We start from the raw sequence: 27,160 nt of genomic DNA, 5'->3' as shown, positions 1-27,160 counted from the left end.
TTCAGGGAATGTCTAGCTACAGAAGTCTGTGTTCAAGGACATGCCATGGAAATCTATTGACTACCATTGTCCATTGTGAAACCATAGGAGCAGACTATGGGAGGGACCAGCTAGTAAGAATTGGTTCCAATGGGCTGGAGAGATGGCTCAGCCGTTAAAGGCTAGGCTCACAACCAAAAATATAAGAGAATTGGTTCCAAGCGTTGTGTGTCCAAACACCTGCTGTGTGCTGGGCTTGTTCACATAACACCAGTTCCAGTTCCAGTTCCCACATTTTCCCAGTAAGGATGACAATATTTCCATAATCTATAAATATAGAAACTGAGTCCTAGAGGTAGAGAGCAGCTTTCAAGAGATAATGGGTAAGTCAGAGCCAGTAACAAAGGGACCCATCCATAGGTTCCAAACAGAAAAAAAAACAAAAACAAAAACAAAAACAAAACAAAAAAACAACTCTTGCAATTGAGTCTTCAGAAAGTGGAAATGGTTATCACCACTAAGTGCACCTCCATGATTTTGAGAGCTGACTTTCAAGAGTTGTTTTTTGTTTTGTTTTTCTTTTCTTTAAGCAACTTCATGCAATGAGTTCAGTTCAGGGAAAAAGGGTGTCATTTTCAAAATCAGACATGCCAGTTTGGAACCCAAGTTTTATTATCCTTGATCAGCCTTAATTAATTGGGGTAACACCTTTAATCACCAGTTTCCTCATCAGAAAATGGAGATAAAAATCTGACACTGAGGGCTGGGGAGATGGATCAGCTGGTAAAGTGTCTACTCATAGTGTAAGAACCCATGAGAGCTGCTGGGCACAGTGGCTCATGCCTGTAATCCTAGTAATAAGTAAGGCAGAGGCAGGAGTATCTCTGGGCTTTACTGGCCATCTTGTCTAGAGGAACTGGTGAGCTCCAGGTTTAGTGAGAGATCCTGTTCTAATAAATGAGGTGAAGAGTGGGTGAGGAAAACACCTGATGTAGAGTTCTGGACTCTGCATGCACTCCACCATGTATATGCACACCTGTACACACATGCACACACGCATATACTACACTACTCATGCACAGACATAAAATGTGATTGTGAAAGTTACATGAATGCATATACAAAATACTTAGTGTGTGGCAAGTACTTAATAAATGCAACACTTAGTATTGATTATCTTAGGGATTAACAAATAAGAGAACCAGAAAGGTCATTTGCTTAAGGTCATGTGTTAGTTACAAAGCCCAAACAAAACTCTGACCAATCTCTCTTATTCTCACACCTATGAGCTTTCTCCCTGAGGGGCCCAGGGTGACTGATTTTCACAGCACCCACTGTGAGTCAGCAGGGGACACAGATTCCCAACAGCCAACCCTCTGATGGGAGGAAGCAAATATGACACATTAGGAGTATTTCCTTCCAAAGCAAATACTGAAAAAAAAAATCACTTCCAAGAAGAAACTTCAGTCACCTAAAGCACTCACAGTCATGGAGCAATTCCAGAACCTTCAGTGCCCACATCCAGAGCCATTATGCCGTTCTTTCACATTTGAACTTATTAGAAGCATTAACCTCAGAGGCTTGGAACCCCGTCAGGTTTATAAACATTGCTCCTTCTACTGTGGCCAGGCAGGATAATGGAAGGACATTTTCCTTGATGTCATTTCAGTTTCCATTTAGGTCTTGGAAATAGTGTTGAATTTGAGCCATACCATACGTGGATCACCACAGGGCTGCTGATTTTGAGGCTGTGCTGTGATATTGTGCCTGCACAGTGTAAATATTTGTCAAATAAAGATTAACTAGTGAGGCAGTATATTCAGAATGACTGCATCTTTCATTAACTCAGTAAGGAAACAGGCTGGAAAGATACACATTCACTAAATCAGTTTGTAAGCAGCCATTGGAATTCTAGTTAATTTTTTTCCTCAGGCACATACATGGGTGCTTTTCACCAACGTATACATATCCCCTTTCCACCCTAACCTTGTTCATTGCAGACTTATGTTTGTCTTTTAATAGCCTGAGAGTTGCTATGATTTTCCACATGCAGGTGAATTTAGAGACATATTTCATGCATTCATTTTCTGTTCTTTGCTCAGAAATAATAAATGGCATTACTGGAAAAGTGATTAGGGAATCAACTCCCTGGAACCAGAGTATCTTAATGCATTGGCACAGAGAATAAATGAATAGGTTACTCACAGTTCCTGGTTGGAGTAAATGCAAGGCTATTTGCTTCAGGGTACTTCCCTAAAGAGAGGGGTTTTGAGCCCTCCCCTCACGTGTTCTGAAGTTGGTGCAGTATCATACCATGAGTTACCTTCAAAAATATAACCTTAACCAAAGTCCAGTTTACAAATCACACCCGAAAGTTTGATATTTGGCTTTATGATGATCTAAACCTACTTTGCAGAAGACCATGGATTGTGACGAATCAGATTATCACAGCCCTGCTCAGGAAGCGGCTTGCTGAAGCTGAGGGAAACCCAGGGGCTGTGATGCTGGATGCAAGATTCACTAGACAACATACTTTGGGGGAAATAGCAAGGTTGCATGTGTTTGTGGTGTCAGGCTGGAAGGTTAAAATCCCTGGCTGGGATTTGGAAGACCAGAGAAATCTCAGAGGATGTGGGGGCAGAACCCCCAAGCTGACACAGAAGTGGTTACAAGGAGCCTCTCCTAGGAAGGCAGCAGGGAGGCTCGGTGAGGCTTCTTTTCTGGGTACACAGCCACATTTTGACAGATCAGTATGACGCTAGGACCCCAGGGTGCATCCAGTGAGAAGATGCATTGCCTTGGACTGAGAGTTCCCATTCCAGAACTTTCCCTGTGGACAATCTAGACACATCAAATTTAGCACCATAACACACTTTTCACAGCATCACATGAACCATTCTCCACTGACATGGGGGAAAACATTGAAAACTTGAGTTAGGCTTCTCACACAGATCAGGACAAAAACCCTACTGAAACTTGACGTTTCTTTAGAAAGACTGCCACGACAGAACTTTCCCCAGAAGTTCCATCAATCATGACCTTCATCAACTACACTGATGAGAATCTGTTCTCTGCTGCTGGCAGCCACAAGCACATGGAATTTCAGGCGCTGAACTTGACAAGAGGGAATTGGTAACTTTGATTCAGTTTCAACACACACTCTTTGGAGTCCTTAAAGGCGGAAAGTGGAGGACCTCCTACTGGGAGGTGATGAATCTGAACCCAGCATTACCAGTTCCCTGGGTGTTGAGACCCGAACCACACAAGGCAGCTATCTGCTGCTAAGTGTAGCCCTGAGCCATTCCATCCTAAGCGGTGCATTTACCGGCCGCTCGGGACTGGCCCTCCAGGTTGGCGGCCAAGGTAACAGGCACTGGGGTCCTGTTGTCTAGTTCTGTCAGGTCTCCTGGCAGCCAGTGCTTTGGCCAGGCCCCACTGCATTAGCAGATCCCGCTCCTGCTACCTGGAACTGGGACTGATCTCCCGCAGGGCAGACGGTGCTGTTCGCCCTCCGCTCTGGAAGGATGCTCAGGGTGACGTTCCCGCAGTCTTACCTGACCAGGCGAGTCCCATGCGCTCCCTCGGGGACCCAAACGGGCCAGCCCCCAGCTCCAGCTCCGGAAGCCCGCGGTTCAAGCGCTGCGGTGCTTCCCCGGCGGCTCTGGGCACGCACTCTCCAGGTCCTGCTCGGCGGAGCAGCCCGACTGCGGCTGAGTCAGCGCCCGGCGGCGGCGCGGTGAGCCCCGGGCAGCCGCTAAGAGCGGCTGTGAGCAGAGCTGAGGCAGCCCTGGCATTTTAAAGGCAAGGCTTGGACGCCGTTCAAGCGGAAACGCAGGGAGAAACTTCGGCCCCCAGTGCAGCGCCACCGGCTCAGGGAAGGGCACACAGGCTCTGTAAAAGTCCCTCTGTGAGGCGGGAAAGCAAAAACCAGACCCCCAAACCATGAAGCTTTCCTGCGAGGATTCCTCGGCTGTATGCTCAGAACCTACAAAGACATGGCCATTAAAGTTAGGGAAGAGTCTGGGAGGCCAGTTTGGAAAGTCTGCTGGATGCAATTAGGCAAGAGAAAGGAGAAGGCAATGAAGTGTAAATGACCGAGTGTGTCTTAGTGTATGCCATGGGTTTAAGCTGGGAACCAGGAGGAAAGCAATAGCCGTTTGCAGGGATATGATTGTGGCAGGAAAATCAAAAGTAACAACAGCAGTTCTCCCCAGTGAGCTGACAGGTCATGATATAAACACAACAACTCACAGTGTTATTGTCACTAATACGGATGATAAATCCTCTTTTCACTAACAGAACAATCATAAATATCTGGAGATGTAGACTCACTGCTACAGTAGTCTTGCTCAGGGCACTGTTGACGCCCATTAAGTCAAAGCTATTTCCTTCTGGTAAAAGAACAGAATCTACCTCTAGCTTTGGGTGGAGACCTAACGTTCCAAGCTATCCAAAACAGGAGAGTTAATTCAGAGGCTGTGCCAGTCGGTTGGCTGGTAGAGAGACCACCACTCAGGAAGGCTCATGCACCTTAAGACATGCTAAAGAAATGGGAGGGGTAATTATCCCTTTAATGAGAGAGTATGCTTTTCCTTTCTAAAGAACACTCCCCTGGAATTGCTCACAGAGTCAGAGCCATGTGGCTCAGCTAAGGCCTGCTTTTCTGAGTTAGAACTTAGAAAACTTAATTCCCGCCATTTCTTCTTCCTATCTCTTTCTATTTGGTACTAGACAAAGCTGCGGCATGCTTTAACCCTGTGCCCTGCGGCTGCGTGTCCACCTTTGGCCTCTTAGAAATAGCATGGCTTTCTCTCTTCCTCTTCTCCATCTTCTTCTCCAAAGCAGCTGCTGGTATTTATAGCCTACCAGCACTGAGGTTTTTCTTTTAAACTCGAATGAAGTTGTCCTCAAGCTTTCTTCTAAATATTTAAAAAATTATTTAATTAGTTAAAAACCCTGAGAGAGGACTCAGATTTTATTAGTAACATTATCAGGGAACATACATCATACTGGGGGCCCTTCTATTTTTGATTGGAGGAACAGAGGAATTCGACTCTATTAAGACACAAGCCTTACTCTTGGACAAGAAAAAGAAGCCCCGTCACCCAATCAGATCCTCTGTGTTTGCATTTCCAATGTAATTATTGTCACATTCCAAACAGATTTTTTTTTTTTTTTTGTAAATTGACATGATGACTTTAGAGTGGGGACCAAGAAGAGGATGGGAAAGCAGTCCTGCAGGATATTACAGCAAAGTGAAATGTGTATTACTGCCTCGGGAGTGCTTACAGGCATTAGCACATTTTATTCTTTACAACAAATCCATGAAGCAGATAATGGCATTGCTGCCACTCACAGATATGCAATGGAAGTAGGTATCCAAGGTCACACAGGTAGAGAAGGGGAGTCAGGGATTTGGTGCCTCTGGAATCTACTCACCTGTGTCACATTCCTCTGTTGCACTACAGAGGACAGTGATTACAATGTCATGGCACCCCCCAGGAGGACCACACCTAGAGCAATATTCACTGCTGTTGTTGCTTGTTTTACTCTTTGCTCTTTAGGGGGCCACCACCCAAATAAATCACACAAAGGCTTATTCTTTCTTATGAATGCTTGGCCTTAGCTTGGCTTGTTTCTAGCCAGCTTTTCTTAAATTCTTTCATCTATATTTTGCTTCTGGGCTTTTACCTTTCTCTATTTCTGTCGACCTTTCTTTATCTCTCACTCCATGGCTTGCTGTGTAACCAGCTGACTGGCCCCTTGAGTTCTCCTTCTTTCGCTCCCAGGTCTCTTTCTATTTAGTCTCTCTGCCCGGCAGCCCCACCTATCCTTTCTCCTGCCTAGCTATTGGTTGTTCAGCTCTTTATTAGACCAATCAGGTGTTTTAGATAGGCAAAGTAATACAGCTTCACGGAGTTAATTAAACAAATGCAACATGAAAGGATGGAACAGATCTTTGCATACTTAAACAAATGTTGTACAGCATAAATAAACATAACACATCTTAAAATAATATTCTATACCACACTGCCCCAAGTAGAAATGCAGGAAAAATTCAGAGTTGAAGGTGGTACTTCAGTGAGTGGAACAAGAAGAATTTTGAAGTAAATTATATTGGAATGGCTGTAGTCATAATCAAAAGGTAAGAATATTCTTTCTATATAGTTCCCTAGACCAAAATAGATTACAAATCACTCAAATGATGAATGTAGAAATCCTGAAGCCAAGCAATGAATATATAGGTATTTGTCATAAACTCAGGGTTCTGAAAGCCTCTCTAATACCTCATAAACCCATAAAGGAAAATGCTGATAGATATGAGCATAAAAAATCCAAATGATCTTTATATAAACAGAATTGAAAAATATATAAGCTGGAAAAGTATTTACTATACATGTGACAGGGGGTTGCTAAATTTAATTTTAAAAGCAAACCTATGGTTAATTTTGATTTTCAGGTAGACCATAATTCATTTATTTTTATTTTGTTTGCCACAAGATCTCACTGGGTGAGCCAGGCTGGCTTAGAACTTGTTGGCCAGCTGAGGTTGTCCTCGAAATCATGCTCCTCCTGTCTCAGCCTCTAGCTTGCTAGGATCACCGGTGTAAGTCACCATGTTTGAGCCCATGAGTTACTTTTCAGTGTGAATACTTTCATTCACTGTGTATCCAAAAGTCAAAGTTAAGTGGTGGTCCTATATCCTCTATCTTCTCTGATAGCCCCAATAGAACAACATTTTAACATAATTTGTGAAGGTCATATAATCATTACATAAAGACAGGATTAACCCCCTCACCCCAAATAAGGGGAAGAAGAGAGCTGGAAACAATTTACAACAGAAAAACTCACATAACAAGACGAAACAGCCGCTCCCTCTGCCGACGCAATAAATGCAAATAGGAAAACGCGCCTTTTAAGTAAAGTTGAAAAAATTTAAAATATTGACAATATCCAGTGCTAATCAAAGGTTCAGATAAATGAGTACACATTTATGAGAATGCAAATTAGTACAATATTTCTAGAAAGCAGTTTGTGAACAAATGCCAATTGAGTACTCATTGTTCATAACAATAAACCAAGCAAATACATTTTCAGGCATTTTTCTAAGGAAATCAATGGATTGACCTGGAGACCATAGCTCAATGATTAAGAGCATTTGCTGCTCATGAAGAGGACCCTGGTTTTCTCAGCACCCATATGGTGGCTCATAGTTGTCAACAGCTCCAGGTCCAGGGCAGCTGTTGCCTGTTTCTGGCTCCATGAGCCCTTCATAAATATGGTGTACATACAGGCAAAACATTCATATGCATGTATATGTAAATGAATTCATTAAAAGAAGGAATCACTGGCCACTGGATAAAACACATACCACAAATGTTCATTGTTTTATAAAAAAAATTATAATAGTGAGAAATTGGATCCAATCTAGAGGCCTAAATAAAAGAACTAGTTAAAATAATTAAATGATAGTGTATATTGATACTTTAAAGTCAGACAGTATGATTTTAAGCACCTTCTGAGCATTCACTCATCAAAACAAAATGAAGAATTCTTCCATGAGTAGGAAGATATGGCTAACTCCTCCATTTTCCAGAAAACAGGATAGAGAGTTAAACAGTACATTGGCTTAAAGTGTTGCTGTCCCTGTCAACTCCAAGGCTTCTCTCTCCACATCCTGTCTCTCCTGTCTATTATCAGTGACTTTCTTTCATAATTCCACACTGACTTTTATTCCTCTCCAATTTATGAAGATGGGCAGTCCCCAGAGCTTTGTGTAACCACTTTAAGGAATGAATTTTGTTGGGTTCCACTTTAAAGATTTCTATGTCAGGGCTTTATAAAGCCAAGTTGGAGCTTATACCCACTGGGTAGGGCACCAGTCAAGATAAGTGACATGTACTGTATAACAAACAGCCCCTAGTTCTCAGCATCTGGAGACAGTTATCCACCCAGGACTCATGCTGTACATCTATGAAGGGTTGGTTGTGGATTGGCTTCATGTGGGTAACATCACTTGGGAATCCAGGATGGAGAAGCAGTTTCTATCTTCAATGCTTTGGTCTCACTGGAGAGACAGGAAAGGGTGCGCTCAACTATGGCCTGACTCATAAAGTTGTTACCAGAGCAAGTCATCTGGCCAAGCAAGTAAATTATCTGCTTCCTAGAACAGCATTATAGCTCCACATACCCAGGACACTGGGACCAAGGGTTTGGGCTTGTAAAAGCCAATGGCATTGACCACCATGACTATTGATGGAACAGACAGTGTTAACCACATCCTGACATGGCTGCATTTAAAAGAAGTGGAGGACTGGGGAGATGGCTTGGTTGTTGTGTAAGCATGAATTCCTGAGTTCAAATCCATAGTAGTCACATAAAAAGCTGGGCATGGCTGTCTGAACCTGTAATGCCAGCACTGGGGAGGTGGAGGGAGGAAGATTAATAGGGCTTGGCTGGTCAGCCAGTTTAGCTGAATCAACAAGCTTCAGATGTAGGGGGAAACCCTGTCTCAAAAACAAGGTGAAGAGCAGTAAAGGAAGACACTGATACTGACCTCTGATATCTGTACGTACCTGCTCACACATGCACATACACACACAGAGTGAGAGCAAGAAAGAGAAAGGAGGAGGAAGAGGAGGAGGAAACATAATAATAGCAGTGGGACACTGGGCAGATAGTTGTATAAATTTTGATCACAGTGATAGTGAACACAAGACTCTGGATGAAATATGGGACTTGGAGTCAGACAGTCCTGGGTTCTAATTCTCGCTTTGTAACTCACCAGATAGAAAACAGTTGCCAAGACATGGTATTTGCCATATTTCCAGTCATGAAGCACAAAAGATTCTTTCAGGATTGCTGAAGAGATCAAATTTGGCACCAAATGTAAGCCAGTAAGCAGTGTGCCAGGGGAAGCTCAGACCTCACTGGTAAACATTACAAAAGGAAGTTTATTTTTCCTCTGTGTCCACTGCAAGTAAATAGAAATTGCTTGCAAAGAGATGTACAGTATCCAGATGGGCTTTTTAATTGGGTAATTATTTTTGCTTGGCAAAAACATAGCACCCAACGTATTTCTAACTATGTGCCCATAGAACGGCTGGGTCTGGCTGAGTAGCATGTGCTTTATCTCACCTAGTTGTCAGCACTCAGTCTTTAGTTATAGCATTTCCTCTCACTCTCAAAGTTCAAAACAGATGTCGTCTCTCACAGTTAGTTGGTTCTCAGCCCTGGCTTCAGTGGGTAGCCAATCACTGTCGCCGGCTGCGGTGGGAGCCCTGTTTCTTTGTGGCTGTGGCTGAAGAGATGAATCGGTGTCAGCGTCACCCTGGTACAGACCTTGTCTCTGTGCTTTACTCTCATCATCACATTAGTTTGTACCCTAGAAACACAGTCACAACCTCAGATCTGCGTCCGTGGGCTTCTCCTGTCTTTACAAATGTCAGGTGAAACAAGGGTCCCGTGTACGGTGACCATGTCACGAAGCAGGCACGATCTTCTAGCTTCCTGATTCCTACCTCCTTTTGAAGGGGGTTGTTATTGTAGCATAACCTAGCTTATCCTGGACCGTGGGCAGTTTTCTGTTTGTGTTGTGAGTTTCACAAGAAGCTGGTTGGGGAAAATCAATGCCTACAGGAGTGTGCCAGCATGCCCAGTTTATATGGTGCTGTGGATCAAAGCCAGAGTGTGATGAATGCTAGGCAAGCACTCTACCAACGGAGCTCACTTCCAGCCTCTCGGGAATCTTACTGGCTATTTTAAACTATCGGCAGCTCCAAATCAGTTTTTACCTTACCTGAATTACCAGTGTAGTCGTTGGGGAGGGTTTACCCTACGCAAACACTGCAGGCTAAGCATTAATGCTTTTAGGCATAGTCATTGCTGGAAGAGGCAGATTTCAGCTCTACCATGGGGTTTGGCTATTATTTTCTAGGTTTCTTTTAGGTCTTGGTGTCGTGACTTCCTGGCCCTACAGAAAGGGTGTTTGTGCTTCTGACCCACCTCAGCCTGTAGCCACAAGGGGAGCATCTTCAGAGAAACCACTCCGCCACATGGAATGCAGTTCAGGAAGACTTTGCCTTCCTGCCTTCAGACCTGGAGTCCTTTTCAGTGTTCTCTCTCTTACTCTGTGTTTCCTGCCTTGGCTTATAAATACATTTTGAAGGCCATCAGTCTTCTAAGCAGCAGAAACATCCCCCTTTAGTGCCCAAGTCAGAGAATACCACAGTTTGGCACAGAGGTCAACAGTGGCTTTCATCCCCTTCTGAATGGTTTAGAGCATCCTAAAAGATCATCAGATCCTCCAACCTCTTCTGAGATGTCATTCCCTCATCCCTGCTTCTCCAGCCCTGACAGCTGTAAGCAATTCCCCTGGACTCCAGTTTGTTCTACTCTGTGCTGCGTCTACCCAGACTGCTCTTCCTCCTGAGATCCACAGAGCCTGTTCCCTTTGTCACTCACTCATGATGCTTCTCTTCTACATGGTTTTTCTCTTCCACCTCACTTGCCTAGTTTCACGGCACTTTCTTGCTCTGCTGTTGAGCAACATGCTTGCTGATTCACTCCGGTTCTGTCTACCCATTGGCAGGTGTGCTTAGAAGGCAGAGACACTAGTTCAATTGTGTATCATTGGTGGCAGGTCTGAGTTGACAGCATGAATGTCCAGATGCCTAACACAGCAGTTTGTTTCCCAAGCATGGGTGAGGCTCCTACTCCAGGCAAAGCTGAGCTTTGGATTTCTGTCCTGTTTGTCCATGTTGGAGCACAGATCAGCTGCAATGGCCCCATAGAGGCAGGAGGAGACATCCACCTCAGAAAAGACCTCTATTTCCCATCCTGGGAGCAGCATGGTGACCACACATTGGATAATCCTCTGTCCGTGCACTGCTTTGGGCCAGTCGCCTGTTGTCTTGGTCTCAGTTTTTGCACTGAACTGGGGTCCAGGCAGTTCTGAATTTCCTGTTAGTGCTGACTTTCCTTTGCTCTATCCCTGGATGGGGGACAGAGAGGAGGAGGAGGAGAAGGAGGCTGCTTTTGAGGGAAGCTTTGGCAACTCCCCAGCTGTTGGCTGTTGTTTTGCTCAAGGTGCTGTTTATGCCTCTGTTCTGGGCTCCCTGCCTCTGCCGATGACACAGCATGGCCACTGCGGGGTCGGCTCCTCCTCCTGCCCATTCCCTGGGCTTCAGGGCCACAGCTTCCTGGTTGATTCATGCTCTCTCTCTCAAGAGGCTGGACAGCAGAGAGAAGCAGACATTGGTGACAGCCCATCCTTCCTCTTTGCACTTTGGGAGAGCTGATGGATGATGCAGCCTGAAAAGGAGACAGTCAAGGGAAAAGAGATGACTGTTGCCTGCCGGACCAGCCTCATGTGTGCGGCGCTCACTCCTACGCATCCTGGGTACTTCAGCTATCCGCTTACAGGAGGGTGGAGTGGGCGGCAACTTGCACGTTTTCAGATGAGGAAATAGAGGCAGAGGCCAATTAAGCAGTCTCAAGACTTCAGTTTCAAGTCCCAGAACTAGTGTTCTGGTCATCTGAGTTTGACAGTGTCTGCTACCTCCTCCTGGTACTCCGTCACATAAGGAAACTGAGACTACTATTGTGTGCTTAAGCAGCATACTACTCCCTGGGCTAATGCCTCCTTAGGTTCTGCCAAGCCAAGGACTCAGAATATTTAGCTAGGAAGGGAAGACTCAAGAACATAACTGCTTTTGAGTCCCCAAGAGCCAATAGTGCAGAGGAGGAGAAAGACCCAACAGGAGGAGGTACATCAAGGCAAGCATCAGCCTAGGAACTCTCTCTCCCTCTTACTTAGAAAGGGGCACTCCATGCTGCTGTGGGCTGCTGCCCGTTTCAAGGCTCCTGCTTGCACTATGAGGAGAAGGAACAGAGTGTGAGGGAGAGAGCCTGGTGTGGGCAGCACCCCATTCACCAGCCCTTTGTTACCTTTTCAAGAAGATGGGCTCTCCGTGGTCCATACATCTTGGACTCCCATCCCAGGGTGTGTGGAGAGGAGAGAGGGATGAGTTATTCTGCCTGGAAAAAAGACACAGATGTAGTTAGAGGAAAACAGCGGAGTGAGGACAGGGAAGCAGAGGCAGAGCACAAGCTTGCTGATGTCTCAGAGCTGAGCTCGGAAGTGTTAGAGTTTGAACTGGAGTAGAGCAAAGAGAAGGGAAGGAGAGAAATATGACACGATGTAAGCAAGTTTTCAGGAAATCCGTAGGTTTTCAGGCACGGCCATAAAGTACCCGCCCACCCCCCCCCCCGCAGAGACAATCTTTACTAAAGGTCTACCTTGCTATGTAAACTTTGTGGGGTCTACTCTGGGGAGCGTCTCACTGTGCAAATGAGTAGAGCTCATTAGAGGAAAAGGGCAGGAGTGGAGCCCCTGGGCCACGAAATGCTGAAAGTGAAAACCTGATAATTGTCGTGAATTCTAAATCTGACTCTGCTGCCAGCCTATAAAGAGAGCATTGCCTCTTTATAGATCCTGCAGAATCTCAGGCTTCTTGTCTATAAGTTAGAATAAAAGGATGTCTTCATTTTAGGGATGCTGTGAGGGTTAAACTGTTTATAAAAAAATCAGCTCCTTTTACTCTATTCAGATGGAAACGAACAGGCAACAAGCCACCCACAGTGTTGGCAGCCTACAGGCTGGGCTTCTAACCTACAGGCTTCTACCGCTAGGCCTTGAGAACGAGAGACTTATGCTGCTAGGCTTTCAAAGCCAGAGATTTATAGCTCGAGGTACTTAAGTCAGAGGCTTATTGCTTGAGGCTTTGAACGCCAATGGTCCAGCAGTCAGCAGTTGGTGTAAGAGTTCCTAGCTGCTGGTGTCAAGGCTCTCAGCTCTTAGCCGTAGGCAGAGCCTGGAACCCTTCCACTGGCTGGCTCCAGCAGTTCTTCTGCTTGGATCTTCATAGTCTTTCCTAGTCTTACCTCTCTACCCACTGATGCCTGCTCAGCACCTTTGCAGTCCTTCATCATCTCTGCAGCCATTCTCCTCTCCACTGAATGAGCCGAAGGCTTCCAGCCCCAGGCATCCTCAGGGCCTTACAACACTGGAAATCACTTTCTCATAGTCATCTACCTGCTGTCATCTGATCTGGAAGCCCTGGGGATTTGCTTGTTCTTTGTGCAAGCAGCTTAGTTTGCTCTACCTGTGATGGAGACAGAATGTCGGCTGTAAATATATAGATACCACGTGAGAGCAGCTTTACTGGAGATTGGTGTAAAAACATGGCAGGGGGTGTCAATGAGGAGGAAGAAAGCCTGGATTGACTCAAAGAGACTAAAAAGCAGACTGCTTACATGGCCCCCCCAAAAGGATGGGGTGGACTCATGCACAACATCCTTCATTACCAGCCACAAATTTCACGTGTGCACAGCTTCCTCTCTGCCAACCACAGGCTTGCTGCTGAGTTACTGGGAGAAGGGCTTCCTAGTGTTCGAGTGGGAATAACTGTGAAACGGGCAGCCATCCAATTCCACTGCAGGCAGGGTGGAGGTGAGCGAGGGTTTCTATGGCTAAGGTATACTCTCCAGAGGCCAGTGTGAGCTGTGTGGAGCACTTGTGACTAGTCTCCTAAGGCAAAAGCCATGGTCTCAATAGTAGCCACAATCACTGTAATCTTTGCAGCAGGAGCAGAATTGTCCTGGAGTGTCCATGAAGCATTCAGAAGTACTCAGAGTGGCCAGCATATCAGGTTGACAGCTGATCTGGGCAGTTATCAAAGTTTAGATGACAGCTCTCATGCTCAAAGGATCCAAGCACAAGGAGAGGTGTGGGATGACTCATTCCCTAATGGGCTTGAGGGCCAGATGGCCCAAACAAGTAAAAAAGATATTTTCTGAGAGCCAACCTGGGTCTGCCTAAGGGGATTAGCAACAGCAGCTGAAGCATGACATGGAGATGACCTGGAACAATGAGAGGGAGCCATGTCACACCAGCAGATGTATATTCATCAGACCTCCCCCCAGGGTAGAGTGGAGGGTATAGAAGGCTTGCCTCTTCCTGAAGAAACTGAGCTTGTTGTTTCGACATTCTCCTGGAGTCTGTGTGGTTTGACTCTGCACCTACTTGGCCCCCACCCCCAAAGGGAACAACAGCAAGGACCCTGCTACATCTGGGGCTGAAACCCGGGACCTCATAAAGCAGCAAGGACCCTGCTACAGAGAAGGTCTGACAGCTGCCAATCAAGCAATTGAGTGCCTTACTCCTTACAGCTTCAGTTATTCGAAGGGAAAAAAAATTCAGTAATATTTACAACAAAGATTTTATACTTTATTTAGGAAATTTTGTCCAACGATACTGATCTCTCTCAGCCTAATATCTTGAGGCACGGCTGGATCAATCCATCTGTCTCAGAAACAGATGATGCATTGCAAACACTTGATACTATGCCCTTCATATAGTGAACATAGGACAACCCAGGAACTGAGATAATTTTCATTTGTTAGGATGGTGCTGATGGAGAACCCAGAGTTGTGTGAAAAAGTACTTGGCCTTTGATGTGATGTAAAACATAAAGAGAAACCTCGAACTCTGTAGAGTTATTTATACAGAAATACAGACCAGAGAGAAAATTATTCAAAATGGAAACATTTGTTAGAGTGATGGAATTGTAGAAGGATTCTCTAACATGCTCGTCTCTTAGATAAACTGCATATTTAACAAGGATTTTTTTTTATTACATCTCATGTTTTGTGCATGTGTGTGTATGTGGAAGTGGGTGAGGTGAACATGTTATACTGCACGGACAGAGGTCATTCCAAGGAACAGCTTGCAGCAGTCAATTTTCTTCTACCATGCTGGTCCCAGAAATTGGGATCAGGTTGTCAGCCTTGGTGGCAAGTGCTTTGACCCAGATGGGGCCTGGATGGCATGTTTTTGTGCAATAAGTACAAAGGGAGAACTGGGCAGTTTCGAGTTTCTGGGAGTGTCTATCTCTGGGGTACCTGAGGTGATTTCCTAGTGCTGGGCAACTGCCAGTTCTCCTCTCCTGAGCACAAAGGGAGATTTCACTTGATGTCTCTGGTTAATGGGTTATAACTGTGTCCCTCCTAGGCTCTCTAACATTTAATTGACAGTGCAGAGCCTTCTTGGCTCCTTCTCCTGCCAAGTGATAAGACTGTGGATCATAGGGTGTAGATACCATAGACCTGGATCCTCCAAGGACAGAGCTCCCTGGTGACCTCTGCTGGTTGTCCAAGGCTTGAGCAAGAAGTACAATTTTTTTTTTTTTATCAATTAAATTTATTCATTTATTTTACATCCCAACTTCAGTTTTCCCTCCCTCCTCTCATCCCACTCCCTCCCCCTACCTCCCCTTCACCCACCTCAATCCACCCCTCCTCTGTTTCTGTTCAGAAATAGCAGGTCTCCCATGGGTATCAACAAAGCATAGCATATCAAGTTTCAGTAGGACTATGCTCCTCCCCTTGAATTAAGGCTGGCCAAGGCAATCCAGTATGAGGGCTATATTCCCAAGAGCCAGCAAAAGTGTTAGGGACAGTTCCTGTTCTGTCTGCTAGGAGTCACACAAGTAGACCACACTACACAACTGTCATGCATATGTAAAAGGACTAGGTCAGCCCCTTGCAGGCTCCCTAACTGTCAGTCCAGCCTCTGTAAGCTCCTATGAGTCCAGGTTAGTTGTTTCTGTGGGTTCCTTTGTGATGTCTTTGACTCCTCTGGCTCCTACAATCCTTCTTCCCTCCCTTCAGCAGGATTCCCAGAGCTTGGCTCAATGCTTGGCTGTGTCTGCATCTGTTTCCATTAGTTACTGAATGAAGGCTCTCTGCTGACAATTGGGGGTAGTTACCAATCTATGAGTATAGCAGAATATCATTAGGCATCATTACATTGACTTTTTTCTCTAGTCGTGTTTGGTTCTGTCCTAGGTCTTTGTGCCATCCAGCCTCTGAGTCCCCGCACTCTAGGCAATGTTAGGGATGGGCTTGCTCTCATGGGATGGGTCTGAGGTTATATCAGTCATTGGTTGGCCACTCTCACAATTCTCCCATCCCTGCCTACCCTCACACTACCCAAAGGCAGGACAGACTGTAGGCTACAGATTGTGTGGCTGGGCCTGTGTCCCAATCTCTCCATTGGAAGTCCTGTCTGGTCACAGGAGATGTTCAGTTCAGAATACGCATCCACTTTTGCTACGAGTCTTAGCCAGGTTCATTGTTGCAGATTTCTGGGAGTTTCCCTTGCACCAGGTTTCTACTTATCCCCAAAATGCCACCCCTTTCCAATCATCTCTTGCAGTACTCTCTTCTCCATCTAAACCCCAACACAATCCCTCATGTTCCCTTCTCTACTTGCCCCTACTGCACCCACAAGATCTCTTCTATTTCCCCTTCCCAGGGAGATCCATGCATTCTTTTTTGGGGCCCTCCTGATTACTTAGCTGTGGTGATATTTTATTTGTACTGAAATGTGATTTTATTTGTATGTTAATAAAGTTGCCTTGGAGTCAGAGCAAGCCATAGCAGAAGCTGGGTGGTGTAGGTGCACACCTTTAATCCCAGCACTTAGGAGGCAGGGCTAGGCGGAATCTCTGTGTGTTCAAGGATACAGCCAGCATGGCGACACATGCCTTTAATCTCAATACCAACCATAGAAGACCTGGAGGTTTGTACAGATAGGCAGTGATGAGTAGGTCATGTGGTTGGGTTTACAACCAATGAGAAGGCAGAACAGAAAGTCTATAAAAAAGACAGGACACAGGAAGTAGGCCTCTTGCAGAGAGGAAAGACAGCAGCAGCAGTGAGGGGTAAGGTTTTCAGCTTTCAGCTATTGTTCTGACCTCTTGGCTATTAACTCTGTATTTGGTTCTGTGTTTCTTATTTAACAAGATGGTTAATCTACTTTTAGCTTCTCTGGGGTTGTGGATTGTGACAGTTATCTGTAGTGGGTAGCTGTTCCAGCTTTGATCTTGAAGCACTGCCCCTAGTGAGGCAGCTGGTAACTGCCATACCTACCTGTAACCTGTTGCTGGGGCAGGGCTGAGATGGGAACCCTTAAGACCCGAGATCAGTATGTGCTGGCCCTCTTTGCTCCTTGTGATCCTGGATGCTGGATTGCAGACCAAATCAGAGTTCTCCAGAGAGCCACTCTGGGCTGCACCTCACCTCTCCCAGATCCTATAACCAAACCTTTTACTGGTTGTGAGTTATCCTGAAATAAACCTCCTTTAACTACCAGATAAACTACGTGGAGTTGCCTTGTTAGTTCTCTGCTTTAGTTATCCTTTACTTTACAGCTGATATCCACTTATAAGTGAGTACATTCCATGTTTGTCTTTCTGGGTCTGGGTTACCTCACTCATGATTACTTTTTCTTGTTCTATCCATTTGCCTTCAAATTTAATGATGTTATTGTTTTTAAAACAATGGAGTAAATGCTCCATTGTGTAAATGTACCACATTTTCCTTACCCATTCTTTAGTTGAGAGATATCTAGATTGTTTCCAGGAACTGACTATTACCAATAAAGCTGCTAAGAACATGGTTGAGCAAGTGTCTTTGTGTTATGATTGAGCATCCTTTGGGTATATGCCCAAAAGTGGTATAGCTGGGTCTTGAGGTAGATTGATTCCCAGTTTTCTGAGTAACTATCATATTGATTTCCAAACGGTCTGTATAAGTTTGCACTCCCACCAGCAATGGAGGAGTGTTCCCCTTGCTCCATATCTTCTCCAGCATAAGCTGCCATTTGTGATTTTGATATTAGCCATTCTGACAGGTGTAAGATGGAATCTCAGAATCATTTTGATTTGCATCTCCTAGATGGCTAAGGGTGTTGAACATTTCTTTAACTGTATCTTGGCCTTCTGAGATTTTTCTGTTGAGAATTCTCTGTTTAGATCTGTAACCCATTTTTTAATTGGATTATTTCATTTGTTGATGTCTAGTTCCTTGAGTTCTTTATATACTTTGGAGATCAACTTTTTGTCAGATGTGGGTTTGGTGAAGATCTTTTCCTTTTCTGTAGGCTGTCATTTTATCTTATTAACAGTGTCATTTGCCTTACAGAAGCTTTCCAGGTTTTTTTGTTTGTTTGTTTTTGTGTTTTTGTTTTTTGAGACAGGGTTTCTCTGTGTAGCTTTGCGCCTTTCCTGGATCTTGCTTGGTAGACCAGGCTGGCCTCGAACTCACAAAGATCTGCCTGCCTCTGCCTCCCAAGTGCTGGGATTAAAGGCATGCGCCACCACTGCCCAGCGCTTTTCAGTTTCATGAGGTCCCATTTATTAATTGTTAATCTTAGTCTTGGTGCTACTGGTGTTCTATTCAGGAAGTTGTCTGTTGTGTCAATGCATTCAAGGCTATTTCTCACTTTCTTGTCTATCAGGTCCACTGTAACTGGATTTATGTTGAGGTCTTTGATACACTTGGACTTGAGTTTTATACATGGTGATAGATATGGATCTATTTGCATTCTTCTACACACTGACATCCAGTTATGCCAGCACCATCCATTGAAGATGCTTTCTTTTTTCCATTGTACATTTTTGCTTCATTGTCAAAAATCAGGTGTCCAGAAGTGTGTAGATTTATACTGGGGTCTTAGATTCAATTTCATTGATCCACTTGTCTGTTTTTATGCCAGTTCCATGCTGGTTTTGTTACTACAGCTCTGTAGTAGCAATTACATCAGGAATGGTGATACCTCTGGAAGTTATTTTATTGTACAGGATTGTTTTAGCTATCCTGGGTTTTTTGTTTTTCTACATGGTACTGAGTATTGTTCTTTCAAGGTCTATAAAGAATTGTGTTGGAATTTTAATGGGTATTGTGTTAAATCTGTAGATTGCTTTTGGTAAGGTGGCCGTTGTTACTATGATAATCCTACTGATCCATGAGCCTGGGAGATCTTTCCATCTTCAGGTATCTTCTTCAATTTCTTTCTTCAAGGACTTGTAGTTCTTGTCATACAGGTCTTGTACTTACTTGCTTAGAGTCAAGTTATTTTATATTACTTGTGGCTATTGTGAAAGGTGTACTTTCCCTGATTTCTTTCTCAGCCCATTTATTATTTGTATATAAGAGGGCTACTTTTTTTAAAGTTAATTTTGTATTCCACCACCTCACTGAAGGTGTTTATCAGCTGTAGGAGTTCCTTGTAGAATTTTTGGGGTTACTTATGTATACTGCTATCATATTATCTATAAACATCGATACTTTGACTTCTTCCTTTCCAATTTAAATCCCCCTGATCTCCTTTTATTGTCTTATTACTCTAGCTAGAACTTTGAGTACTATATTGAATAGATATGGAGAGAGTGGACAGCCTTGTCTTGTTCCTAATTTTAGTGGAATTGCCCTGAGCCTCTCTATTTAATTTGATGTTGGTGGTCAGTTTGCTATATACTGCTTTTATTATGTTTAGGTATGTTCATTACTTCCCTGATCTCTCCAAGACCACAAGATAACACATACCAAAATTAATCAAGACCAGATACACAATTGAAATTGACCTATAACCCCTAAGGAAATAGAAGCAGTAGCTAAAAGTCTCCCAACAACAACAAAAAGCCCAGGGCCAAATGGTCTCAGTGAAGAATTCTATGAGACTTTCAAAGAAAAGCTAATACTAATACTCCTCAAATTGTTCCACAAAATAGAAATAGAAGGAACATTGTTAAATTCTTTTTATGACGCCACAGTCACCCTGATACCCAAACCACACAAAGACTCAAAGAAAGAGAATTACAGACTACTTTCCCTCATGAACACTGATGCAAAAATATTCAATAAAAATATCTGCAAACTGAATCTAGGAACAAACCAAAAAGATCATCCACCATGATCAAGTAGGCTTATTCCAGAGATGCAGGGATCGTTCAACATATGAAAATCTGTCAATGTAATACACTATACAAACAAACTGAAGGAAAAAACCACATGATCATCTCATTAGTTGCTGAAAAAGCATTTGGCAAAATCCATCACTCCCTCATGATAAAAGAAGTACATTTTACAGCCGGCAGCTACCAAAGAAGCACTTTTAAACTCTGCTTGCTACAGCCGTGTGCACCTTCCCCACATGGACACATATGCCTGAGTTTGACTGTGCCTTACAAGAAGCAGAGGAAAGTCAGATCAGCAATAGCTGACTCAAAGCTTGATCCTCCTTCATTCCCAGAACTGTCTCTCACCTGGTGTTCCTCCAAGTTCTCCCAGACTAAAGAAGATTTGAACTTCATTTGCCATCTTCAGTCTAACATCTGAAGATACTGCCCCATTCAATGCATAGGACAAAATGGGTACAGCATGAAAAAGCAAGGAAGTCATTCAAGATCAGCCGTGGAGGGAAGTATATGGTGTCTATCCTTGCCCAGAGTTTGGACATCATGGTGGATGCTGAGGAAGTCAGGCTTCTCCTAGAATTTGGAATGTGGAACTTGGAATATATATATATATATATATAATTTTGCTTTTGGTCCTGAGGTTGGTCCAGCTACTGCTTGTCTTCCACTGTGTAACACCCCACCTGTCATCTGAGCACCCCATAGTCTCATCCCTCACTAGCCAGCCTAGGCAATGAACATAGACCCTTTCTGGGTATGAGAAGCTTTATGTTAAAGAGGGGTGTTAATAATCAGTTAACACTAACTAAGGATGTCTCTTAAACCAGGAAGTATTTTCTGTGGTTTCTATTGCTGTTGATTCTACCTTATTTTATTGTGTTCAGATAAAATTCAAGGAATTATTTCAACTTTCCTGTATATATTGAGACATACTTTTTACCCCAATAGAGGAAACAGGATGTGTAGAAAATGAGGTAACAAGCCATGAACCACATGGCAAAGCATAGGTAAAAAATATTGATTAATTTAAATGTAAGAGTTAGCTAGTAACAAGCCTGAGCTATTGGTTGAACATTTATAATTAATGTCAAGCCTCAGTGTGGTTACTTGGGATGGCTTGAGGGACAGAAACTCCTGCTCACAATGTAGTCTATTTCAGTGTAAATTCTATGGGATGCCAAGAAGAGTGTGTACTCTCTAGTGCTTAGAAAGAATGTTCTGTAGGTGTCTATTAGGTCTGTTTGATTCTGCTGCCATTTAGCATTATTTGTCTCTGTTCATTTTGTGTATAGATGTTCTGTCCATTGGTGCAAGTGAGATTCCAAAGTCACCTACTCTTAATGTGTTGGCACGGATCTGTGGCTTTATCTCTAACAGCATTTACTTTATGAAGTTGGTATACCTGAGTTTGGTGCATATATGTTTAGCATTGTAATGTCCTCTTGGTTGGTTGTTCCCTTGATCACTCTGAAGTAACTATCTTTATCTCTTCTAATTAATTTCCATTCAAAGCCTATTTTGCTTCCTATTTTGTCATGCTTGTTCTCTGGTTCCATTAGTTTGGAATGTGTTTGTCTACCATTTCACCCTAAGGTAGTTTTTAATCTTTGGTGGTGAGGCATGTTTCTTGTAGAGGGCAAAATGATGGACCCTGTCTTAAAATCCAACCTGATAATCTATGCCTTTGACTCAGGGTGATGGATCATTAGTGTTCAGAGTTATTAGTGGAAGTTATGTATTGATTTTGTTGGATCTTAGGATATTTGTTTTCTTAGTTATCCTTTGTTTAGTCATTGACCTAGCATAGTTCATTTATTTATTTATTTTTTGGTTACCTCTTGTTTTTTTTTTTAATTAAGTCATTCTTTATCATTTTTTTAAAAAAATATTTATCTATTATGTATGCCTGCACACCAGAAGAGGATACAAGATGGCTGTGAGCCACCACGTAGTTGCTAGGAATTGAACTCAGGACCCCTGGAAGAGCAGCCAGTGCCCCCTTAACCACTAAGCCATCTCTCCAGCCCTTTCTGTCACCTCTTATATACACATGTCCTTTTCTTCAGTCTGAAGGATTCCTCTTGGTATCCTTTGTCAGGCTGCCTTGGGGTCAGAAATTCCTTTGACCTACTTTTCTTGTGGAGAGTTTTTTCTTTCTCATTCTATTGTGACAGATAGTTTTGCTTAGTACAGTAGTCTGGGCTGGCATCTGTGGTCTTCCAGAACTTGTATATAGGTCTGGGACCCATTTGTTTATAAATTTCCATTGAAAAATCAGCTCCTACTATGATAGGCTTGCTTCTATAATGTAATTTGATTTTTCTCTCTTGCATCTTTCAAGCCATTTCTTTGTTTCATACATTAACTATTTTGATGAATGTATATATGGGGAACTTATTTTCTGGTCTAGTCTATGTGGTCACAACTGATAAGATCAAGAAAACAAATGACATCAAATGCTGACATAAATACAGGGCAAGGGAAGCACTTCTTTACTGTTGGTGGGCATGAAAATTGGTCTAGCCACTATGGAAATCAATGTGTAGGATCCCCAAAAAGCTACAAATGTATCTACTATAATACCCAGTGATACTATTGCCGAGAATGTACTTGAGAGATTCCTGCTTGTCCATAATTCATTGCTGCTCTAGTCACAACAATCAGGAAGTGGAAACAGCCTAAATGTCCATCAACTGATAAATACACAGTGAAAATGTGATACATGTTCACAATGGGATTTTATTCACCTATAAAGAAAAATGATACTGTGAAGTTTGCAAGCAAATTTATGAAGCTGGAAATAATCATTCTGAGTGAGATAACCCAGACACAGAAAAACAAATGCTTTATACTCTCTCTCGCATGTGAATCCTAACTTTTAATCTTTTAATAGGTGTATTTAAAATTGAAGTACCTGTAGAAGTCAAAAGACTGGAAAGGGGCCATGTGGGGAAGATTTTCAAGGCAGAGGTATAGAAAAATACAGGTAGATGAAGGAGGAAAGGGGAATAATGGAACAGGAAGGGTTAAATGGGGTGGAGGATAGAAGAACAGGGTGGAGAAGAGGGAAGAGGGATGGGTAACTAATACCAAAATCTTTTTTTAAAAAAGCCATTCAAAAACCTACTATTGTAGAAGCTTCCTAAAAATATACATATACAAAAAGAGTTAAAATGGAGTTACCTACAAGCAAGGATAATGCATCTCTCTGATGTCACAGGCTATCAAACTAAAAACCCCATGCCAGAAGTGGATTACCCCCTTTCAAGTTATGTTCAATAGGGTTCCATTAACTCCCCCAAAATACAGGCTATTGACATTGCTTCTGCTTATCTTCCAGAACTTGATGCTAACACTACTTATTGTTGAAGTCACCAGATATTTAAGTCATAGGATAGGGAGAAATCAATCTGGTACTGGCCTAGAAGTTTCATCCCTACTGGACAGCTTTCATAGTGTTGGAAGGTACTATGCAAGTTACTGGGGGAGAAAAGTCATCAACAGTCTTACCCAGCTGTGAACTCTGTGATATACAATGATTTGTCTGGCAAAATATGCCCACTGGTACAATAATAGCATGGATGCTTTGGGAGTAGCCACTGATTTCTGATTGGATTTGGAACCCACTCCACAAGAAAGAACTCATGCTTGGTACTGTAAACTTGGCCAAGAACCCATAGCTGGGTAAGTCCTAGGTCATAGGGGAGAACTTACTTTTATTGTTTAGGTAAATGGACGCAGTATTAAACTGTACCCTAAATATTTATTTTCCCCCATACATCAGTGCCACTCTCAACCTTCATCAGAAAAGCTTCTCTTTTTTTTTGTAGTAGATGGTAGTCAATACAGAAACACACAAATGGTTTAAGTGCAGAGAATAAGAGGCTGTTGAATACTTAATCCTAAATGACACACACCTCTCCCTAAGGTTCAGTGATCATCTCAGAAGAAGGATGGAAAGGTTGCAAGCTGCAGAAGTGGTAGAAAACTGCTGTGAAACAGTTTTGTGGTCCTAACAAGGACATTACACACAGGAGCTCACAGTGCCTATGACTGTACACACAGGACCTGCAGAAGATAAAGCCAGCCAAAATCCCCACATGAATCACTGTGAGACTCATGAAGAACTATCTGTAACTGATCATTGCTGGAGGAGGAATAGTCAGTTTATTTTCAGATTTGGTCTTTGATGGACTGTCCACATTCCTGTGGATAGCCCTCCACCCACATACTAGCAGCACTAAGTGAATTCAATGGTTTAAAAAAAGAGTATATGAAATTTGGAGGAAAAGTGGTGAGAGGTGCTGAGGAGTCGAAGGGGGTAATTGTGGGATGGATTTGATTAAAATACATTATATTTCCATATGAAATTCTCAAACAACATTTGTTGAATGTATAGAGTATATGGGGCTACTTTTCAAAGGGTCAGGTGCTAAAACCAATCATGCCTGAATTTGTATTTATTCTCTCCTATACTTGAGATTCCATTTGAGGAATAATTTTTCATTCAAGCTACTAAAATTTTTATTTTGTTTCAAATTCAAAGGGAAACAAATAGCATGTTTTCAAAAATCCTATAATTGCCAGGCGGTGGTAGCCCACAACTTTAATCCCAGCAGTTGGGAGGCAGGTGGATCTCTGTGAGTTCGAGGCCAGCCTGGGCTACAGAGTGAGTTCCAGGAAAGGGGCAAAGCTACACAGAGAAACCCTGTCTCGAAAAACAAAAAATAAAACAAAACAAAACAAAATCCTATAATCATTATTGTATTATTTCAGACAAGGGTACCATAGTTTGAAGAAATAAAAACAAATGAAATTTATACAAATTGTTAAAATGAGTTTTCACAATAGAAGTATTTTTGCAGACTGCTGTCAATCTTTTAAAAAAAGATTTATTTATTTCATGAGCATATGTGTATGTGCGGGAGTCTATGTATGTGTACCACCCGAGTGCAATGCCTGAGGAAACCAAAGAGCATCTGATACCCTGGAACTGGAGTTATTGGCAGTTGTGAGCCACCTGACGTCGGTGCTGAGAACTGAACCCAGGTCCTCTAGAAGAGCAGAAACACTTTTACCACTGAGCCATCTCCCCAGCCTCAGCTCTATGAATCTCATGCCTAGGTTAGCATTCTAAATTGAGATCAATGAAATGTTACAGAATAATGTGGCAGGTTACTCTTTCACATTCAGGCAGAGAAACGGGCCGGGAAGATAGCTCAGTGGGTAAGAGCACTTGCTGTACAAGCATGAAGACCCGAGTTAAAATCCCTGGCACCTATGTTAAAAAGACAGGAGTGGCCACATGTGTGTTTATAACCCCAGTGCTATGCAGGGTGCAGATAGAGAAGGAAGTAAGCAGGTCGGAGTGTGATAGGGAAACACCTGGCATCCTCCTCCAGCCTCCACATGGCACATGGGCACACTTGGGCACATGAACCTACACAAATGTATGCACATACACCACACACACACACACACACACACACACACACACACGCACGCACGCACGCACGCACGCACACACACACACACGCACGCACATCCTGGGATACCAGGACTCTGCCATAATGCTGTATCTAGCCATTATTCTTCCCTGCTGGGAGCTCAACTTACTCCTCCTGGAGATTCTCGTATGTCAGGATGGAGCTTCCCAGAAGGCTTTGCTAGATAGAGTCCAGGGTACCCTGGAAAGCCACAAGGGACCCCAGTCTAAGAGGAATCTTTGCCTGCTCACCTGTCTAGCCTCCGCTGGGGACTTGTGCTGTCGATGTCTCTGAACACCTCCAACTCCAGGCTCTAGTTCTCAGCACTGTCCCTCTGAAGGGATGTACTTCTAATCCAACAAACAAGACTAGGGAGAAAAGAGGAAAGGTTGGAAATAACACATGTGGAGCTTTGAGCCTGGGGCAGGATGATGAGCAAGGCTGAAATAGAATCTCAGGCCACTCTGTCTGTGATCTGTTCTTATCTTGTTCCCTAAGGTTAATGAATCTGTCACTGGAAAAGACCAGCCAGCAGGTACAGGCAAGTGCACCAGATGTTCTTTCCAGTGATTCTCATCACCACTGGTCACATGGGATGACCTGCTTCTTACAGCCTACTATCTGAGCTGCAGGTGACGACCTGCTTTCTCTGACTTAGGAGCAAACAGGAACTCCTCTTGTTTGCATCTGCTCCTTCCAGTCAGTGCTTGATAACTTCATGTTCCCCGTGAGTCTGCAGAACAGGAACAGTGTTCACTCTCTTCTGTCCTCCTCTCTACCATGTGTTCCCTCATCCAGCAAGCACATTTGAACTCTCATGGCAGATTCAGTAGACAGGGAAGCCACGGTGCCTGCCTCCTGGACCTTTTAACCCAAAGAGTTAAAGAGATGTTCAAGAAACATTTACACTTCATCTTTGTGCAAACGTATTAAGTGCATGAAGGAGACGGGGTGGGGGCGGGCAATGTGAGACCTGTGCAGTAGGGAGGCTGGCCAAATCCTTGTACCTGGGCACGTTTCCTGGAAGAAAGGATATTCATGCTGAACTCTGTCACAGAATCAGGAGCTTCAATTGCAGATATGAAGAAAGCACAGATGGATACAGAAGTGTGTGAGGAGTTCAGCCTTAAGGCAGAACCATGCAGTCTGGGGAAAGAATGTCAGACTTCAGAAAGGTGTCAGAAGGTGAGCAGAGGTCAAATACAAGTTACTTTGGGGGCGCTGATAAGAATTTTAACCTTGGTCCAGGAAGATGGCCCAGCATTTATTATATACAACACATGGGGTTAGGGAATTTCAGTAGGAGGTCTCTATAGGTGGTCTCTGTTGATGTGCAGTCTCAGGCTATACATAATGAATGTGATGAGGGCTGAGGTTGCTGGGAAGTTGGTGCCCCTCGATTAGAGTGCACATGGCCCACCTGACCCAGCTTTTCTGTACACGCATCTGTGCATCTGTGCTTTTGATATTCCTCAGCATCCTAGTCGGGTTTCCAGGACTCTGAAAATGGCCGAATGACTTGGTCATATCTACATCTTAGAGATGCAGAGAATGACCTACAGCTTCGCAAGGAGGCCTAAGGCCGTGGTGGCAGTGGGGAGAGCTGACACAGGAGGAGCCCTGCCAGATTTGTTTGAAGGATGAACAGCTATGTATTGCTGGGGGTTGGCATGCAATGTCTCAGCACAAGGCTGTCAAGGAAGTTGATGCTCATTTTGGTAGTTGCAGTGGCTGAGCAGAGATGGGGGCAAGGGCTAGAGAAGACTCTCTTGTTGGGGTGTGGGCAGATTGGAGAACTGCATCATGGGTTCAGACAGGATGAGTGCAGTTTGGGAAGTGTGTGAAAAGGCCAAGTGAGGCTTTGTGGACAGT

At 43.6% G+C, this 27,160-nt stretch overlaps 1 protein-coding gene across 1 annotated transcript in view; it reads right to left on the bottom strand.

Annotated features, from left to right (window-relative positions):
- Positions 1-3,752, bottom strand: part of Ctxnd1 (cortexin domain containing 1) — a 48,223-nt gene extending 44,471 nt beyond the window's left edge. Inside the window, exon 1 of the mRNA XM_036180124.1 lies at positions 3,534-3,752. The gene's annotated coding sequence lies outside the window, so the exon portion shown is untranslated. The remainder of the gene's footprint in view (positions 1-3,533) is intronic.
- Between the last annotated feature and the right edge of the window lie 23,408 nt (positions 3,753-27,160).

Source organism: Onychomys torridus, chromosome 1, assembly GCF_903995425.1.
Source record: "Onychomys torridus chromosome 1, mOncTor1.1, whole genome shotgun sequence".
Taxonomy (NCBI): Eukaryota; Metazoa; Chordata; class Mammalia; order Rodentia; family Cricetidae; genus Onychomys; species Onychomys torridus.
This window is presented reverse-complemented; position numbering and strand designations above follow the sequence as displayed.